Consider the following 20,015-nt stretch of genomic DNA (forward strand, 5'->3'; position numbering starts at 1 on the left):
CTGTATATCAACCATTTCATTTTTATACCTGATTGGTGTGAACTATATATGCCCTCATGGACTGCTACTAAGATTTGCTTTAATTCATCATCACTAATGCATTTCAATAGGATACCGTCAACTCCTCTTTTGAATAAAGTTTTATCTTGTTCTCCCATTAAAAAAAAAAAAATCCTAGTTTTAAGTTTTAAAGCATTATTTGTACAACTACTTGGGTTTTTAAATAATCAATGATTGGGTTTCTCCAATCATTAACTTGGGTATCAAGATAAAAAATTTGGGTCCCTGATTCCTTATCAATGACTGATGGAAGTATCCTTTTACTTAATTAAACATGGGGGACTTTGTGCAACCTGATTAATTTCTTTATGTCTAGAAGCACTTTATGCCACGCGATTGGCTTCCTCATTCTTACTTCGAGGGGCATGGTTTAACTTTGTATCGCTAAATTGTTCTAGCAACTATCTCACAGCCTCAAAGTATGGTGCAATGGACAAACTGCAACATTTATAATCACCAGCAAGTTGCCTAATTACTAATTGCGAATCACCGTAAACCTCCACACTTTTTATTCCCATTTCCAATAATATCTCTAACCCAATGATCAGAGCCTCATACTCAATGATCAATTGGAAAATTCATACCATTTATGCATTCATAGTTCCATATCTAACGGAAACACAAATGCAAATTCAATAGAGAGAGAGAGAGAGAGAGAGAGAGAGAGAGAGAGAGAACAATGATTTCTTAATTAAAACACCCGTGGCTTGGCAACAATAGTAGAATGCTTCAATATGTGCAAGCTGAATTGGCCTCCCTTCTCGGAAGTGTCTAGCTTTGAGTGCCCCGATGGAGACAAGAGCTCAAAGTTTTGTACTAAATGTCCCAACGTGATTCCAAGAATCAGCAAAGCAAGTATAATCCCTGGACAACTCCTCCTTCCAACACCAAAAGGAAGGTACCTAAAATCATTGCCATTGGATTCCACTTTGGCCTCTTCTTCAAAAAACCTTTCAGGCCTGAAGTCTTGTGGGTTTTTCCAATTGGCAGGGTTGTTAGCAAGCCACCATGCATTCACAAGGATCTTGCTCTCAGCTGGAATGTCAAACCCGCCAAGCTTAGCATCATGGAGGTTCATGTGTGGGACTAACAGAGGAATGGCCATCCTTAGCCGGAGAGTTTCCTTGATTACAGCTTGTAGATATGGGAGTTTGTGGGTGTCTAGCTCTGTGATTTGCACACCTGGACCAAGCACCGTGTCAAGCTCATTTCATAGCCTTTGCTGGATCTCAGGATGGTTCACCAGCTCGGCAATGCCCCATTCAATCGACCACAATGTGTTCTCAATTGCTGCATGCATGTATGCATGTGACATTAATTAATAAGTATCATTTTTTTTTAAAGCTTAGTGAACCATCAATCAGATTTTTGCATAATATAATTAAGCCTACAACAATATCGACAGAGGAGGAATATAATCAATTAATGCACTACATTTTTAATTCTAAATCAAGAGCTTTATTGTTTAATTGTACCGGGACAAATTATATTAAATACAAATTCTTCTTCATTTTTTGATTGGATGATTTAATTTTCGTCCTAGAAAAGGATATTGTACTGTATCACTTTTTGATAGGATGATTTTAAGTTATAGTAACTATGTGTGCGTTTGAAAAGCGTGTTTTGCGCTTCCCAGGTCCTTGTTTTGCTTCTTTTTTCTTTTTTTTGACCAACACTTGGTACCAAGGACAGACCGAGGTACAAGGCTAAGGGGGCCCGGGCCCCCCCCCCCAAAAAAAAAAAATTTTAGCAAGTAAAATTTTTCCAAAAAAAAAAAAAAGGGGCTTGGGCCCCCCTGAAATTTTTGCTCCGGCCCCCCTTCCCCTAGCCCATCATCCAGCTAGCTCAGAGCAGAGCCCATAACCCATGTCAATCCACAACCAAAAAAAAAAAAAAAAAAAAATCTCAGCCCTCAGCAGTCCAAAACCAAACGGAGAAAGCAAAAACCAAAGGAAAAAAAAGAAAAAAAAAAAAGAAAGGAAAGTGAGAGACCGAGAGGCAAGAGCTACGAGCGAGATGGAGAGAGACAGAAAGGCAGCGCCGCAGCGGTGTCGTCGTGACGCCGTGACGGAGAGAGATAGAGAGTGAGACGAAAGCGAGAGAGTGCAAAGTGCGAACCCAGCTACGAGCGAGACCCACGCCGCCACGCGAGACGAGATCAACTTGCCACCGCTGCCGCCGGTTGCCGTTTCCCGATCTGCCTAGCCCAGCTTCGAGCCTTCACAGAATCACAGTCCACAGAATCACAGGTATTTACTCTTTAACTCTTATCTTTTCCTTCAAATTTCAAAACCTTGTGAATCTGTGATCTGAGATTCTGAGAATCCAAAAAACTGTGCTTGTGGTGTTTTGAGTGTTTCTTGTTTGTGTTTTTACTGATGAACTGAAGTTACTGAATTGATTTGGTGATTTGTATTGCGGCTGAACTGTTTGTGTTTTTTTTTTTGGGTTTTGGCTTTGTGACTCTGTGTTTGTGGCTCTTGCATTATATAGATAAAAGAGATAGATAGAGAGAGTAGAGATTGTAGTGATAGTCAGTAAGTCAGATGGTTTTTTCTTTGTTGACCGGTAGTTGGACATTAGTTGGACATAATAATAGGGAATAGGGAAAAGTTGAGTTGCTGTTGGGCAAAGGCAAGTGACAGGGGAGAAAAATAAAAACAAAAAAAAAGGTAGAGTTAAGAAAAGTTTTTGTTAGTAGTGCTTGACTGTCTGTAGTGGGATTCATTGGATATTTGGGTTAGTGGGTCAGAATTAGGAAGATGAAGACAAGAGACAACACAAAGATACAAAAAACATAAAAGATATAAATAAAGAAAGAGACAACGCAGAGACATAAATAAAGGCAATTTAAACACAAAGACATTAAAGGCAGACCAAAGACAAAAAGAAAAAAATAAATCACATAATATAAGAAATTATCACACAAATTTAAAAAAATAACGGTAATTCTTATATAATTTTTATTTTATTTGTAGATCATGAAAAAATCAACTACAATGCTTGATTTTTTCAAAAGAAAAGGTTCAACTTCAAATTCTTCCGAAGTCAACATGGAATTGCCAACAACTAATGTTGCTATTCCAATTCCGGAAAATGCGGATGTTCCAATCTCTCAAACACAATTTCAAAGAATTGACCTTGATTCTTTGGATTATGATCCCGGAACACGCAAACAAATATGGGAATATCATGTTAATCAACGTGATGAAATTTGACGGGCTTACATTAAAAAAGGTCCTCACCAACCTCCTCTAGAGACATTCAAAAAAAGTGGAGAGCAGAATCGTAGCTTTCAAGCTTCTTGGTATAGAAATAATTCAAAATGGCTTGAATATTCTCCTACAACAGATGCAGCTTATTGTCTACCCTGCTTTGTCTTTCATAATCCAAATGTGGTTGTGGGATAAAATACATTTATTGTTGGTGGATTTAGAAATTGGAAAAAGGTTGGGGGCAAAGATTGTTCTTTTCAAGTTCATATAGGAAAAGATCCTAACTCAGCTCATAGAGTTGCTGAGCAAATGTGTAAGGATTTGATGAACCAATCGCAGCATTTGAAAGGGTAGTTGATCATTTCACTACTGAACAAATTGCAAATAATCGGTTGCAATTGAAGGCCACAATTTTTATTGTGCGACATCTTGCCTTTCAAGCTATAGCTTTTAGAGGTCGAGATGAAAGTTTTAGTTCATTAAATCGTGGGAACTTTCATGAATCATTGGGTATTGTGACTTTTTGGAATGAGAAGATTGCTGAAATAATAGAAAAAGCTCCAAAAAATGCAACCTACACATCACCTAGGATTCAAAAGGAAATTCTACATGTTTTCTCAGCCAAAGTGAAGAAGGCCATTCGAGAAGAAATTGGTGATGTAAAGTTTTGCATAATGGTTGATGAAGCTCATGATGAGTCCATGAAAGAGCAAATGGCTGTGGTGTTTAGATATGTTGATGCAGAAGGCTTTGTGAAAGAACGCTTTTTTGGGCTTATTCATGTTGTTGACACTGCAGCTTTGACTCTAAAGAAGGGGATATATTCTTTGTTATCTTAATATTGCTTAGATATACAAAATATTCGAGGGCAAGGATATGATGGAGCAAGCAACATGCGAGGTATGTGGAATGGATTACAAGCTTTGATTTTGAATGATTGCCCATATGCTTACTATATCCATTGTTTTGCACATCGCTTACAATTGGCATTAGTAAAAGCATCAAAACAAGTTGTTCCCATTAGTCATTTTTTTCTTACATTGCTTTTTTTTGATCAAAATTGTTAGTGCTTCATGCAAGCGCAATGAGCAATTGAAAGTTGCCAATGCTAACGAAATAGCACGTTTGATTGATCTTGAAGAGCTTGAGACTGGAAGTGGACTTAATCAAATTGGCACTTTACAACGACCTGGAGAAACACGTTGGAGTTCACATTTTAGATCAGTTTCTAGCTTATTAAGGATGTTTAGTTCAACTGTTGAAGTTTTACAAAATATAATTGATGGTGCAATTGATGGAGAAAATCGGGTAGAAGGAGAGTCAGCTTATGAAGGTTTAACTTCATTTGAATTTGTTTTCATCTTGCATCTTGAGAAGGAAACTATGGAGATCATTGATAAACTTTGTCAAGCTTTGCAAAGCCAATCTCAAGACATTTTAAATGCCATGCATTTAGTTTCATCTACTAAAGCACTTATCCAAAAATTTAGAGATGATGGATGGGATGGCTTACTCACCACTGTGATATCATTTTGTGAGAAGCATCGCATTGATGTCCTGGATATGAATGCTCGTTATGTTCAAGCTCGAGTCAACCAGATAACGTTACAAATGAGCATTATTATCAAGTAAATATTTTTTATGCTACAATAGATTCTCAACTACAGGAACTAAATTATCGGTTTAATGAAGATGCAATGGAGTTGCTTAGGCTTAGCTCAGCTTTAGAACCTCGAGAGGCATTAAAATCTTTCAGAATTAGTGATCTTTGTTTGTTGGTAAAGAATTTCTATCCACAAGATTTCACAGATTATGACAAACAAGTGTTGGAGAAGGAGCTTTATCATTTTGAGCATAATGTAGTCCAAGATCCAGAGTTCAAAAAATTGAAAAGTTTATCTGAGTTGTCTCAATGGTTAGTGAGAACTGGAAATTCAGAACACTACAAACTTGTTTATAGAATGGTGATACTTGTGCTTACTCTTCTAGTTTCTACTGCTACTACAGAGCGAGCATTTTCAGCTATGAAACTTGTCAAAACTGAACTTCGAAACAAAATTGAAGATGACTTTTTGAATGACTCTTTGATGTTATACATTGAAAAGGATATAGCTTCGACATTTAGTTTGGATTCAATAGTAGATGATTTTGAAGATTTGAAAGAGCATTGAGTTCCCTTTTCATAGATGATTGTATAAAGAAACAATAGTGTTTCACATCTTTTGTTTTTGTTAGTAGATTGTATCTTAATATATTAAGAAATAATGATTTTTGGGTATTTGTCTTAGTTGATAGTTTATTAATACTATATGGATGCGTATTTGAAAAAAATTTTTTTTGCTTATCTCTGGCCCCCCCCCGGCTTAAAATCCTGCGTTCGTCCCTGCTTGGTACACTATTCACGGGATATGAACAGTGCACCAGTAACCGCATAGTGAACAGTAATTTTTTTTATTGTTTTCAGTTTTCAACAAAATAAACGATATCTAAAAATATATTATATTCTCATATGAAATAAATAAATAAAATGCACGAAATGAAAATGAATCAATCCAAATATACACTAAAATAACAAACAAACAAAGTTAGAGACCACACAAACTGACCAATAATGTACAGAATGCCACCATCTCACTTTTAAGCACCATCATTTACATGATTTAGCCTTTCGATATTTTATATATATATATATATATATATATAAAAGCTCAGCGCGCAGTCACATTAATTGTTCAAGCTAAAGCTAAACATCATGAATAGCAGTCGAAGGTTGAATGTTCGTGATGACAAAAACAAAATGACAAATTTAGGATGCTTAGCGGCGGATGAAGGGGGGGCAGGTGCCCCCCTGAACTTTCAAATTTTTTTGCTACTAATATGGGACGTATAAGGAATCATAGGGGAATGGGGCTTGATACGCCCGACCAAAATTGTAATCGTCCATACAATGCAGGTCATTGACGACCTTAACAAAACTGTCCTGAGGGAAAAGGTTGTCGCTCAAAGACATGAACACTCGTACTCGTTCCCACTCTTCGCGGAGCCGTTACAAGACATTAATCAACCTTCAGACCGTTGGGAAGGGCAGCTCATCATTAACACCCTACAAGGGCGTTACCAGGCAAGATTAAAGCCTCTATCAAGACTCCACCAATGGCTAGAAGAAACCACCTACAAGCACACATATATAAAGACTGAACCCCAAAAGGGGTGGGGTAAGAAAAATACTTTGACACATTGTTCTCATTGCTCTCCTTTGTCAATCTTTCTAACTTTGGCATCGGAGACCTTTTTGCAGGCACAACGCCGGCGAACTACTTCCTTTCTTTCGTCCACGAATTGCAAAAGACCCGATTGGTGAGGGACAGCTTCCATCTGGACGATCATAATAAACTGACGATCAGTTCATCATCAGTTTGGCGCCGTCTGTGGGGACGACGATTCAACACGTGATTTGTCCCCAATCCAAATGGAATCCAGTACAAACCCAGATCCTACTGCGTTGGCCCTACAAATCCAGTCGCTATCAGCAACCGTGGAAGAACTCACAAGACAGAACCAAGAGATGAAGCAACGATTGCTGCAGGAAAGTAATCGTGCAGACAGGGGAGACGACGAAGACAGCAACAGAAGGCGAATCGGCACTCCAGAGGATGCAAGCTCGGATCTTTTAAGAGAGATGAGGAAAGAGATGGACAAACTGAGAAACGCCATCAAAGGAAAGACGGACCAAAGCTTGGAGAGAATCGTTCGGAAGACGGATTCACCCTTCACCATAGCCGTCCAGGAGTGCCCTGTACCCTCCAAGTTTCGTCTACCCTAGCTGGAACCTTTCGACGGGCTGAAAGACCCCTTGGATCACCTGAACACCTTCAGGACGACTCTAGGCCTCCAACAGCTGCCTAACGAGATCTTGTGTCGCTCATTCCCTACGACCCTCAAAGGAGCAGCCAGGGAATGGTTCAACAAGTTGCCAACATCGTCCATTGACAATTTCGAGCAGTTGAGCAGTTCCTTTGTTCGTCATTTCGTAGGCGGGCAACGACCCAAGAGAACTGCCGACCACCTGCTTACCATCAGACAAGGAGAGAAGGAACCACTGAGGTCTTACGTGACACGTTTCACCTCGAGGAATGCTGGAAATAGACGAGACAGATGACAACGTACATCTCACGACCTTCAAAGCAGGATTGAAGTCCAGGGATTTTGTGGCATCCTTGGCAAAGAACCCCCCTAAGACGATGGTCGAGGCACTATTGAAAGCTCAGAAGTACATGAACGCGGAAGAAGCCCTGGCAGCTATTGACGAAGCAGATAAGAGTAGGGAAAAGAAGAAAGAAAAGGAGGACGATCGAAGAGGGCTAAAACGAGATCGGGCTTACAGATGAAATGACGACGGAAATCGAAGGAGGGAGGACAAAAACCCTCGTCCATCAAAATTCACCCCGCTGGTGATGCCAGTCGATCAAATTCTAACAGAAATAAGGGACGAACCGTCCCTAAAGTGGCCAAAACCACTCCATTCAGCACCTGGATTGCGCGATAAGAGGAAATACTGCCGTTTCCACAAAGATCATGGGCATTATACAGAGAACTGCAGGGATCTAAAAGAACAGATTGAGGAGCTCATCCGTAATGGGAAGCTACAACTGTATGTAAAAAGGGGGGATTTCAGCTGGTATGGACAGAAAAGCCAGCTAGTTAATACACGGAGAGACGAAGATCGCCCCCAACCTCGTCCACAAAGCGTACTAGGGGAAATAAAGACCATTGCTAGGGGACCAACCGTCGGGGGATAATTCAAGTCTCTCAGGAAATCATACCAAAGACAGGTAAACAGCGTCCACAGTGTACCTCCATCAAAGCAAAGACGCACCAGTGAGGACTTGCATTTCTCTGAGGAAGATGCCAGATGTGTGAAGCAACCCCATGATGACCCACTCATCATTATGATCATGATCGAGGGGTTCAACACGCGAAGAGTCCTGGTCGACAGCGGAAGTTCAGCGGACATAATCTATCTTCCTGCTTTCCAACAACTGAAACTGGACCCAAAAAGGCTCCGTCCTTTTGAGTCTCCCCTCGTCAGTTTCAGCGGAGACAAAGTATACCCCAGAGGAATCGTGGTGTTGACAGTAATGGCCGGGTCATACCCCCTTCAGGTAACCAACTAGCACAATTTTCTGATAGTAGACTCACCCTCGTCCTACAATGTGATCATAGGGAGACCAATGCTTAACCGTTGGAAGGCTGCTATCTCCACCTATTGCTTAAAGGTGAAGTTCCTAACAAAACATAGGGTCGGGGAGATTAAAGGAGACCAAGTACTGGCAAGAGAATGCTACCATGCCGTCCTGGCCTCAAAAGAAAACTACAAGTGGACGATTGAAGAGAAGACACCGGAGATTATGGAGAAACTAGAAACGGTAGAGCTGGCTGAAGGGAATCCTCCAAAGACGACCCAAATAGGGACGAGCATGAGTCAAAAGACGAAAGGTGAAATCGTCAGCTTTCTGAAGAGCAACCTTGATATATTCGCCTGGAGCCACGAGGATATGCCAGGGATCCCAGCAAGCCTCATCCAGCATCACCTGAATGTTGATCCAGGGAAGAAACCTGTCCAGCAGAAAAGGAGAGTCTTTGCTCCCGAGCAGAACAAGGCAGTGATGGACGAGGTAAATAAATTGCTTGCAGCAAAATTCATTTGAGAAGTCCACTACCCAGAGTGGCTGGCCAACGTAGTCATGGTCAAGAAAGCAAATGGGAAGTGGAGAATGTGTGTCGACTTCACAGACCTAAACCAAGCCTGCCCAAAAGATAGCTTCCCACTGTCCAGAATCGACCAGCTAGTGGACTCCACAGCAGGGCACAAACTTCTCACATTTATGGACGCGTTTTCGGGATATAACCAGATAAAAATGGCTGAAAAAGACCAAGAGAAGACCGCTTTTATCACCAGCCAGGGACTTTACTGCTACCAGGTCATACCTTTTGGGCTCAAGAATGCAGGGGCCACCTATCAAAGATTGGTGAACCAGATGTTCGAAAAGCAAATCGGGAGAAATGTGGAGGTTTATGTTGACGATATGCTCGTCAAGAGCAAGGAGGAAGAGAATCATCTGGACGACCTTAGAGAGACGTTCAATACTCTCAGGCGGTACAGCATGAAGCTCAATCCATCCAAATGCGCCTTTGGAGTTTCCTCGGGAAAGTTCCTCGGGTTTGTAGTATCGCAGAGAGGGATCGAAGCAAACCCCGAGAAGGTCAGGGCCATCCTGGAAATGTCCTCACCCAGGACGGTAAAAGAAGTGCAGTCCCTCACAGGGAGAATTGCGGCCCTCAACAGGTTCGTCTCGAAGGCCACGAACAAATGCCTCCCATTCTTCAAGACTTTGAAGAAGGCGTTTTCATGGACGAAGGAATGCGAAACGGTGTTCCAAGAGCTGAAACGTTATCTTAGCAACCCGCCCTTCTTAAGCCCGTCCAAAGAAGGTGAAGACCTATTCCTATACTTAGCCGTCTCGGTCATGGCTGTCAGCGCGGCATTGATTAGAGAAGACGATGGATTGCAACTTCCCATGTATTACGTTAGCCAGGCCTTCCAGGGTGCCGAGGCGCGGTATCCTCGTATAGAGAAGATCACCTTCGCCTTGATTATGGCTTCGAGAAAACTTCGTCCATATTTTCAAGCCAATCCCATCATCGTGATGACGGATCAGCCTATAAAAAAAGCAATGAACAAGCCCGAAGCGGTAGGAAGAATGGTGCAGTGGGAAATCGAGCTCAACCAGTTCGACATAAAATATCGTCCAAGGATGGCGATAAAAGCATAGGCACTGGCCGATTTTATAGCGGAATTCACCATCCCCGGAAACATGGAGAATATCTGGACGGTTAATACTGACGGATCGTCCACTCAACGGGGAGGCGGAGCAGGCATCGTCCTCACTTCCCCAGAAAAAAATATCCTCAAGTATGGAGTCCAACTTAAATTCCCTGTAACCAATAATGAAGCAGAATATGAGGCCTTATTGGCAGGTTTGAGAGTAGTCCGAGCACTAGGAGCTGAGAATGTCGTACTCAAAAGCGATTCCCAACTCGTCATTGGGCAAGTAAGAGGGGAGTATGAAGCAAAGGAGGCTACGATGCAGAAATACCTCAAGTTGACGAACCAATTGATAAGCTCCTTTAATTACATAGAGTTCGTCCAGGTCCCCAGGGATCAGAACACAGAAGCTGATGAGGTGGCCCGAAGTGCCTCGACGGATAGCGAAAGTAAAAGGTTCGATTGGAAGATGGAAGAACAAAACTATCCTAGCATACAGGAACTCCAAATTTCCTCCGTCCACACAGAACATGGATGGACGAGCCCGATATTCACATTCCTTCAAGAAGGATGACTACCGCCTGATCCAGAAGAAGCTAAAAAGGTACAGAAACGAGCAGCCAGATTTACGATCCTTAATGACGAACTCTACAAAAGGGGCTACTCCCAACCGTATTTGAGATGTGTTGAAAAGGAGGAAGCCAGGTACATCCTTGAAGAAGTACATGGGGGAATCTGCGGAGATCACACGGGGGCAAAGTCCCTCGTCAAGAAGATCATGAGAGCAGGCTACTTTTGGCCAACAATGCAGCGAGACGCAGCTGATTTCATGAGGACGTGTGACAGTTGCCAAAGATATGGGAATGTTCAAAGAATCCCTGGGGAGAAGATGACCACAATATCGTCTCCATGGCCATTCGCACAGTGGGGGATCGACATCGTGGGTCCTTTACCTCCGGGAAAGAGACAGGTGAAGTTCCTGCTCGTCGCCATTGACTACTTCACAAAATGGGTGAAGGCAGAAGCCCTGGCAACAATCACCGAAGCAAAGGTACAAAATTTTGTTTGGAAAAATATTGTTTGCAGGTTCGGGATACCAAGGACAATCATATCAGACAACGGTCGTCAGTTTGACAGCCAAAGCTTCAGGTCATTTTGCTCGAGCTTGGGCATCAAAAACAAGTACTCATCACCAGGTCATCCCCAGGCCAACGGAAAGACGGAAGTAACCAACCGGACCCTGCTCAAGATCATCAAGTCCCGGTTGGTGGGGGCAAAAGGAATGTGGCTTGAAGAACTGCCAAGCGTCTTGTGGGCATATAGGACGACAACGCGGACACCAACTGGAGAAACACCGTTCAGTCTGACATATGGCACAGAAGAAATCATACCAGTCGAAGTTGGTCTCACAAGCCTAAGGAGAGAATTTTTTGACGAGCAAACCAATGACAGCCAATTGAAAGAAAACTTAGACAGTCTGGACGAGATTAGAGATCAGGCAGCTGAAAGAATGGCCAAGTACCAGCAGAAGATAGCCAAATATTATAATCAAAGAGTGAAGCTGAGAAGATTCAACATTGGTGACCTCGTCCTTAGAAAAGTCACTCCTGCAACAAAGGATCCAGCACATGGCAAATTGGGACCGTCCTGGGAAGGTCCCTACAGAGTCGTCCATTATTCGCGTCAGGGCAGTTACCACCTGGAGGACTTAGAAGGAAAAAGACTACCTCGCCCGTGGAACGTCAAACATCTAAAGAGGTATTACGAAAAGGAACCATAAACTTCATTGTAAAACCAATTTGATACTTCTATATTATGTAAGCAATTATTCGAATCATAAGTATCGTCCAGCATTTCTTAAGTGTTATTGAGCAAATCATGCGCCACAGTTTTCAAAGAAAAGCACAAACGATCGTCCCTAAAAAGCTTAATGACGATAAAATTCCTTAAATGGATGTACATCGTCCCTAAAAAGCTTAATGACGATAAAATTCCTTAAATGGATGTACGTCGTCCACAAAAAGCTTAATGACGATAAAATTCCTTAAATAGATGTACATTGTCCCTAAAAAGCTTAATGACGATAAAATTCCTTAAATGGATGTACATCGTCCCTAAAAAGTTTAATGACGATAAAATTCCTTAAATGGATGTACATCGTCGCCAAAAAGCTCACTGACGATAAAATTCCTTAAATGGATGTACGTCGTCCACAAAAAGCTTAATGACAGTAAAATTCTTTAAATGGAATTACATCGTCTCTGAAAAGCTTAATGACGACTAAAACCCCTTCGGGAGATGCACGTCGTCTCAAAAGCTAAAATTCCTTAAGCGGATATGCATCGCCCAAACTGATCATACAAAATGATTTCGTCTATACAACAAAGCAAGAGGATCAAACTCCTCAAGATGACGAACACAACCTCGTCCACGCAGGACGTCCAAAAAGTCAGTAAATGGGGAAACCTTTCTAAAACCCCCAGGAAGGGACAAAAATCCTCACGCAACTCATGCAATCATGAAAGGCAAAAATAAACACACAGACATTTATAGCCAAAAATCAAACATAGAGTTAAAGTGTTCTGAAGACAAAAATGGGGGGCCCCAAAAACAGGAGGGGCATCCAAACATTAGCTGTTCTTAACTTAGTGCAAAAAAAAAAAATAAAAAAAAAAAAATAAGAGAAGAAATTTTCTTTAAGCAGAGTCAAGCTGGAGGGGCAACATCATCGTCCTGAGTAGCCTGAGATGGTTCAACACCGGTAGACGCCACTGCCTGAGCCGCTTTGTCCTCCTCAATCTCCTTGTCGACGGCCTCAAAGTCTAAGTCTTCAAGGTTCACGCCAAGACCATGCTTGATCAAGTACCTCCGCAGCAGCTCAAACCCCTTGAAGTACCACTGGAAAAGGATGGTGTTATATTCTTCCGTGTTCTGGAAGGCAGTAACGGCCTTGGCCACTGCAACCTTCATCTTTTGGGCGACAGCGGCCAAGAGTTCGTCCTTCTGCTTCACGGATTGCCTCTCAGTGTCCAATTGCTCTGTCAGTACTCGAACCTGCTCCTTGGAGACGTTGAGGGAATCCATGGTCGTGATCAAATCCTTCCGCAAGCCTGAAGCCTCAGTCTCCAAAGCCTCCACCTTTGAGTTGGCGACGACGGCCTTCTCTTCGTTCGCTAAATACTGCGTGGTGATGTGCATGGTCTCCCCCAACACCTATGGACGAGAACAAAGTTAATAAAAATTAGCTCAATCAAAAGCATCCAAAATGGTGAAGCAGTTAAACATGAAGAAAAGGACAAGAAGTATGATGGGTCACCTGCACGAGCTTGTGAACGTGACGGCTCACCATCTCGTGCGAAGGAATGCTCGTGACTTCCCTCATCTCACTAGGGGTAAAAAGCTCGTTGGCACGATCCATGGCCGTCCTAGCGTCCGACCAAATGCTGGCACCGACCTTCTCTTTCCCCTTATTGGCAGCCTTCTGCTTCTTGAAAGGACGAGCCACCTCCTCAACCGAAATGCCAGGAGATGCAGCCAGACCCTCGTCCAGATCAAGGGTAGGTGTGGACGATCCTCTCTCCACCACCTCTTTCTCTTTCTCCTTTTCTTTATCCGTGATTCTCAGCCTCTTCTGGCCTATGCTAGAAAGGGGCTCATTCTTTTTGCCCTTAATTTTGTCGTACATCTCTTTGTTAAACTTCGACGTCATTTCTACACAAAAGAGATCAAGGACGAATAAAAGCGGGGTAAGGACGAATAAAAAGAATGAAGATAAACACGAAGAAAAGAGATGACTTGAAGTACAACTTACGTTTTCTCTCTTCACGGTCGAGGGTACTGAGTACGTAGAGGGAAGGTTCTGGTCCCAGACAATGACGAGCTAAGGTACATGGATCGATCAGCTCACCAAAATCTTCAATCGTCCTTGCGTACTTGATCGCAGCCTGAACTCGTTCTACAAATTTGGCCTCAAGTTCTGGACGATCTTTCACTGCAAAGGACGACATCAATACAAAAAAAAAAAAAAAAAAAAAAAAAAAAAAAAAAGGGCCAACAATATTGGGGTAAACGCACCAATCAAAGGGGTCTCCCATCGGCGCAGCAACCTAGGTACGTTCCCCCACAAATCATCAGGCAAGGTTTCCCAACCTTCCCCAGATACAAAGAAGTATCTTGATTTCCAGTAGCGAAAGGACAACGGAAGGTCAGCTACCAGACGAGCCTTCCTATTCCAGGGTACAAACTCATAGTACCCAAATTCTCTGGACTCTTTCAGACGATACAGATGGACGAACTCATTAACTGAGATCATATCCCCGTCAGCAATGGTTGTCCAGATCACCATACAACTAATTACTATTCTCCAGGAGTTAGGCATAAGTTGCCCCGGTGCAAGGTTAAAATGGTAAAGAAGCTCCATTATGAACGGATGGACGGGAAACCGAAGGCCACACGAAAAAGCAACCTCGTAAAAGCAAACTTCTCCGTGGGCAAAGGCGCAAGCCTTTTCGCCCTTCCTGGGACGAGCCTTGGTTCCCTCCGGAAACTGGAATCTGTCCTTAAATTTACTAAAAACCTCAACTTTCAAGGAACAATTTTCCTTGAGAGTATGAAATTGACGGACTGTCGCTGGAGCGGGAGAATTGGAGGACGAGGGAGCACGGGAAAGCGCGGTGGTCGTTCCATCGATCCCGGCCTCTTCCTCAACTACGTTAGAGGTCGAACCCCTCTCTAAATCACCTAACCCTTCCTCTAAACCCATACTTCCCTCTCTTAGGAGCCCTCTAATAGACCGGAACCAAGCTTGAGACTCTAACAATAAAGGGTATAAAACACCCAAAGCCGAATCTAACTCGGTACCCCTACTAACAAATTCCTCAACTGGTGGGTATGAACTGGCAAGCGAAGGCGCACCCAATAGGTTACCGTACAGCTCTACCAAGGAACCTAAGCGGGCGAGGAGAAAAGCTACGGAGGGGAAGTTACGCCTAACTTCGAAATTATCCACCATTAAAGAAAAAAAAAACTAACACCACCACTCCGTAAGAAGAAAGAATAGTGCAGAAAGAAAAAGGAGCTTAAGTGACACAACTGCAAGGAAAAATCAGAAAGGAAAGAAAAGCGTAAATGAAGGTGGGCGTACCTGGAAGTTAGGGAGAAAACTGAGGAGGTGAGGAGCAAAATACGCGTAGGAGAGATCAACCGCACAGAGAATGGGGAAATGGAAAAGGAAAAGCCAAAAAAAAATCAAAGGACTCTGCCTTGGAAAGTGCGGGAAAACTGAAAAGGCACTCACCGGAAACGAGACACTCCAACCAATAGAAGTCAAACACGTGGCACTGAGATGAGCCACAGCCGCCACTACGCAATTAATGCGGAGCAGAACTCCAAGCGCCATAACTGAAAATAAATAAAAAATAAAAAAATAAAAAAAATAATAAAAATAATGATAATCTTTTCATATTCCTATAATCGTCCAAGATATGGACGACCATGGAATAGGGGGGCAGCTGATACGCCCGACCAAAATTGTAATCATCCATACAATGCAGGTCATTGACGACCTTAACAAAACCGTCCTGAGGGAAAAGGTCGTCGCTCAAAGACATGAACACTCGTACTCGTTCCCACTCTTCGCGGAGCCGTTACAAGACATTAATCAACCTTCAGACCGTTGGGAAGGGCAGCTCATCATTAACACCCTATAAGGGCGTTACCAGGCAAGATTAAAGCCTCCATCAAGACTCCACCAACGGCTAGAAGAAACCACCTACAAGCACACATATATAAAGACTGAACCCCAAAAGGGGTGGGGTAAGAAAAATACTCTGACACATTGTTCTCATTGCTCTCCTTTGTCAATCTTTCTAACTTTGGCATCGGAGACCTTTTTGCAAGCACAACGCCGGCGAACTGCTTCCTTTCTTTCGTCCACGAATTGCAGAAGACCCGATTGGTGAGGGACGGCTTCCATCTGGACAATCATAATAAACTGACGATCAGTTCATCAGGGTTGACCTAATAATGACTGAAAAAGAAAAGAAAAGAAGATCGTACTGCCAACCTTAAAAGGAATTACACAACCTAATACTAATACTAATAGGACTCTATAAAAAATATATATATAATATAAAGGAGTAACCTCACATTAAAAAAAAAATCTTACCAGTCACTACCTTAGATTTTTTGAAAGCATTTAGCAGTTAAAGGAATTGGACAGCTTGGTGAAAGATTGTAGAAATGAAAATTGATGTTTCATATCCATTGATTTAGTCATAACCTTGGTATTAATTTTACCAGTTGCAACAACTATTATTGAAAGAGATTTTTCAGCAATGAACATAATTAAAAATCAACTACGCAATCAAATTGGAGATCAATGGATGAATGATTGTTTAGAAAAATATATTTAAGACTATTAAGTGTGAAAAAATCATGCAACGGTTTCAAAATATGAAAAATCTTCGAGGGCAATTGAGTAAATTAAGCTAGGTGTGAAAAGCCAAATTAAAGTTTACATTTTATGTTAAATTCTATATGACAATTGCATTAGCATATAGTTGCTTATTTATTTTATTATTAATATTGATTAATTTTTTTAGATTAGTTTTTTACTTTTAATCTTGTCTTTTAATCTTTTCCCTGACCTAAATTTCTGGCTCCGCCATTGATGCTATATCAAACTTTTTTTTTAAAGGTAAAATATTTTTTTGCTTTTTAAATTTTATCATCCCTAAACTTTCCTGGAGAATAGAACATATAATAAAACAATTAGCTGCTTGCATTGTATTACTATTCCGTGTACGTAGTTTCATCACTTTCTTTTACCTTACAAAATACAAAGTACGTAGGACTGATCGAGTTGGAAGAATCTTTGCCTCTCGTGGACCATCAATTTAAAATGGGGGTCCATTTCGTTCAATTGAAATGATGACTTTAGTCTTAAATTGATGCGAACTATCAACAACTTCCCTATCTGGTAAGAATGCGAACTACCAACAACTTCCCTACCTGGTAAGACTCTTACCAGATAGGGAAGTCGTTGATAGTTCACTTTTGTAATTATGGCTTCACCCAAAAAAAAAAAAAAAACCCTTACTTTCCGGATGAACATGAAAAGAGAATGAATATGATCCACAAAAATTTCTTTTTAAGTTCAATCAAATCTATATTTTGAATTTCTAAAAAATAAATCTATATTTTGAAAAAAAAAAAAAAAAAGAATACTTTCCAAAGCTGCAGGTTTAAAATTTAATAATTTTAATGTGCACATCCATTATTCGTTTTACTTTTCTTTTTTTGATAAATATATTTACTGTTTCCTCAAATTTAGTAAATGATGGACAAAGAAGTTATCCTTGCCCAGGCTGAGCCAACTTGGATGAGGGTAGAGCGTCATGAAGACTGTCATTAAAAACCAAAGACGTTACCTAAGCAGACTTTAATTCACCATTTAAGAAGAGCAACGGCTACTAGAGAAAGCCTATATATACAGACCCACAAAATCCAAGAAAGGTACGTACACTCTACTCATTCAAACTCTCACTACTAAGAATTCTCTATCCTTTGAAATCCATTCATTGACTAAGTTTTCGGAGACTCCGTGGCTAACACCACACCAGTAACCACCTTGAGAGAACTCTATTCTGAACCTCACAGAAACTTGGGTGAGCTCGTGCTGATCCACTTTGACGAACCTACTCATTGACGATTTTTGCATCATTAGTTTGGCGCCGTCTGTGGGAACGACAACTTCATACTTCGGTACGAAAGTGTAGTTCCATTCAAATCCTAAGGTCCAAATGGAGTCTAGTACGCCACAAGATTCTACAGCACTAGCGTTGCAAATCCAAACACTTACTGCCAGTGTGGAGGAGCTCATTAGGCAGAACCAAGAGATGAGATTGCAATTACAGTAGGAGGAGAATTGTTTTGGGACTAATAGGAATGATGACGGAGATAGCCATAGAAGGAATGACCATTGACGACCGAATACTCCTGACGAAACAAACTCAGACCTCCTCAAGGAAATAAGGAGAGAAATGGACGAGTTAAGGAATGCGATGAGGGAAAAGACAGATCAGAGCTTGGATGGAATGGTTCGAAGGAAGAATTCACCCTTCACGGCGAAGGTTTTAGAGTGCCCTATGCCCTCGAAGTTTCTTCTTCCCCAATTCGAATCGTTCAACGGTCTGAAAGATCTGCTGGACCACATCACCACCTTCAAAACGACTTTGAGTCTGCAACAACCTCTAGACGAGATACTGTGCCGCTCCTTCCCTACCACCCTCAAGGGAGTAACGCAAGTATGGTTTAGCAAGCTAGCGACATTGTCCATTGACAAGTTCGAACAATTGGGCAATTCCTTCGTATGCCATTTTGTCGATGGACAATGTCTAAAAAGGCCTGCAGACCATTTGCTCACCATCAGGCAAGGGGAAAAGGAGAACCTAGGGTCATATATGAAGCGTTTCACCAAAGAAATTTTGGAGATCAACGAAGCAGATGACAAAGTGCAATTAACCACCTTCAAAGCTAGATTGAAATCTCGAGAGTTCGTGGTCGCACTCACGAAAAGCCACCCGTAGACAATGGCAAAGATGCTGTTGAAAGCTCAGAAGTACATGAACGCCGAAGATGCCCTAGCAGTAATAGGGGATGATGATAAGCCCATTGAGAAAAGGAAAAAGAGAAGATTGGAGGGGATGTAAGAGAGACAGGGGAGATTGTCAAGATGCTGCCGAGAATAAACGGAAATATGATAAATTTTGATGCAGATTAAGGATGATCATAACCTTAAGTGGCCAAAGCCATTGCACTCGTCACCTAGTGTGCGGGATAAGAGAAAATACTACCGCTTTCACAAAGACCACGGCCATTACACTGAAGATTGCAAATACCTGAAGGAGCAGAATGAAGAACTCATCTAGAAGGGAAAACTTCAGAAATTCGTAAGGAAAAGGGAATCTAGCTGACCTAGAGATGATGATAATGAGAGAAACAAGGCTATTCCCTGGGACGAGGCTAAGACGTTCAACCATCCACAAAGTGTGATAGGAGAAATAAAAAAGATTACAGGAGGTCCATCCACGGGTGGATCTTTCAAGTCCTTTAAGAAGTCACAGCAAAGACAGGTAAACATCGTCCGTAGGTTACCACCCCTAAAACAAAGAAGAAAAGTAGAAATGGATATTTGGTTCTCAGAAGAAGATGTCAGGGGTGTATAGCAACCGCATGACGACCCTTTGGTTATCACACTTATGATAGAAGGGTTCAACACTAGATGGATCCTCATAGGCAACGACAATTCTGTAGACATCATATATCTCTCAGCTTTCCAATAGCTAAAAGTAGATCTCAAGAGACTATGGCCATTTGAATCTCCCCTCGTCAGTTTCAGTGGAGACCATGTATACCCCAAGGGTATAGTAGCATTGACGATTACAATAGGATCTTACCCCCAATAGGTAACACGCCAACTTGACTTCCTTGTAGTAGATTGTTTGTCCTCGTATAATGTGATCATTGGGAGACCCACGCTCAATCACTAGAAGGCAGCAACATCCACGTACTACTTGAAGGTGAAGTTCCCAACGGAATATGGCATTGGTGAGGTAAAAGGAGACCAGGTACTAGCTAGAGAATGTTACCAAGCAATACTAACGGCAAAAGAGAACCATACTTGGGTGATCGAGTAAAAAGAGGAGGAGAAAGTAGAAGCCTTGGAAACCGTGGAACTAGTAGACGAAGAACCATTGAAAAACGCAAAGATAGGGACGAGCTTGAACACTCAAATGAGGAAGAAACTAATCCAATTCCTCAAGAGCAATTTAGACGTCTTATGGAGTCACGAGGATATGCCAAACATAGCAACCGAAGTGATCCAACATCACTTGAATGTGGACCCCGAGAAG

At 41.8% G+C, this 20,015-nt stretch overlaps 1 pseudogene; it reads right to left on the minus strand.

The window, feature by feature from the left end:
- Positions 1-751: 751 nt before the first annotated feature.
- Positions 752-20,015, minus strand: part of LOC115954959 — a 35,689-nt pseudogene continuing 16,425 nt past the window's right edge.

Source organism: Quercus lobata, chromosome 8 (assembly GCF_001633185.2).
Source record: "Quercus lobata isolate SW786 chromosome 8, ValleyOak3.0 Primary Assembly, whole genome shotgun sequence".
NCBI lineage: Eukaryota > Viridiplantae > Streptophyta > Magnoliopsida > Fagales > Fagaceae > Quercus > Quercus lobata.